The following is a 1607-nucleotide window of genomic DNA, read 5'->3' as shown; positions in this document are numbered from 1 at the left end:
TTTCCCAAATGAACCTTTGGCCTTCAGCCAGTATCCTGGTTTGAGTGTTTTGTGGATCCCACAAACTTTTGTTCTTATCTAACCCATTTCTGTGCATGTAAACTATTTTATGAGGGGCCTTCTAGTTAGATTCAGTTAAGGGACTTCTTTTCTTTTTCATTTGCCTTTTTAGTTTATTTTTCTTGAAATATGGTATTATTATGTGAATTAAATTTAGAACTATAAATGTTTATATTCACATTTATACATTGAAATTTATATGTTTTATATTCCAGAGAAAATTGTAGTTCCTTGAATAAAATCTCATGCAATTTCTGTGCTTGATAAAAGTTATGGAACACGTCACGAATTTGTGTGTTATCCTTGCACAGAGGCCATGCCAATCTTCTCTTTATCATTTCAAGTATAGTATTTGTGCTGATGAAGAGAGCTCCATTAAGGGACATTTTGATTGGGTTGCTTTTGAGTAGATCACTTTACTTAAGAGATTTGATTAGACTGTGGGACCCAGCATGGGTCCTAATCCTCTTACTGGAGTCCTTTATACATTGAGGACTAGAAAGCAAAGACATGCAGAGAAAGGGAACTGCCATGTGAGGAGGACACCAGATCACATACAGCAGCAGAGAGAGAAACTGTGAAAGGCTGAGAGGGCAGAGAATCAGCAGAGCAGCTGAAGTTGAAGCAACGAGGCCCCCAAGAGGCTAGGTCCATGGAGCAGCTGGAAGCTGAAAGAGACAGGCCTGGAGGAGAGACAAGATGACCACCATTATGCCCTGCCATGAGCTTGATGGCTCACAGCTGAGCTCTTAGTGAAAGCATCTTTAGATGCTGCTGCCTTGTGCCTGATCATCCTCAGGGGCAATTTGGTGAGATGCATCTCTGATGATACTGTGATTTGGACATTTTCACAGCCTTGCAAATGTAAGCTTTTACCCAAATAAAGTCCTGTTATAAAAGCCAACCAATTTCTGGTATATTGCCTTGGCAGCCTTTAGCAAACTAAAACAACCAGGATGACTGTGCATAGGGGAAAAGTAAATGATCAGACTTTTCAGGGATTAATGGACACTGGCTCTGATCTGACCTTAATTTTTGGAGATCCAAAACAGCTCTGTGGTCCACCTGGACGTCAGGTGATTAACAGAGTTTTCACTCAGTTCTGTCTTACAGTGGGTCTTGTGGGTCTGTTATTTCCTTAGTTCCAGAATGCATAATTAGAATAGACATACTCAACAGCTGGCAGTAGTGGTTCCTTGACCTGTGGAGTGAGGGCTAGCATGGTAGGAAAGGCCAAGTGGAAGTCACTACAATTGCCTCTACCTACCAGCATTCCTGGAGATCCCAAGTGCCATCATCAAGGACTTGAAGGATTCAGGGGTGGTGATTCACATCACATTCCCATTCAACTCCCCTATGTGACCTGTGCAGAAAACAGAGGAATATTGGAGAATGTCAGTGGGTTATTGTAAACCTACCCAGCTGGTAACTCCAATTACATCTGCTGTTCAAGATATGGCTCTGTTGCTTGACCAAATTAACACATTCCCTGGTACCTGGTTTGCAGCCATTGATCTGGCAAATAATTTTTCTCTACATTTGTTAGT

The 1607-nt window shown here is 41.5% G+C and overlaps 1 non-coding gene across 1 annotated transcript; it reads right to left on the bottom strand.

Annotated features, from left to right (window-relative positions):
- Positions 1 to 326: 326 nt before the first annotated feature.
- On the bottom strand, positions 327 to 433 carry LOC111762391 (U6 spliceosomal RNA). Its single transcript, XR_002795513.1, has one exon. It is a non-coding gene; the product is annotated as a U6 spliceosomal RNA (small nuclear RNA).
- Between the last annotated feature and the right edge of the window lie 1174 nt (positions 434 to 1607).

The sequence above is a fragment of the Dasypus novemcinctus genome, chromosome 8, assembly GCF_030445035.2.
Source record: "Dasypus novemcinctus isolate mDasNov1 chromosome 8, mDasNov1.1.hap2, whole genome shotgun sequence".
Taxonomy (NCBI): Eukaryota; Metazoa; Chordata; class Mammalia; order Cingulata; family Dasypodidae; genus Dasypus; species Dasypus novemcinctus.
The sequence above is the reverse complement of the archived record's forward strand: the minus strand, read 5'-3'. Positions and strand labels throughout refer to the sequence as shown.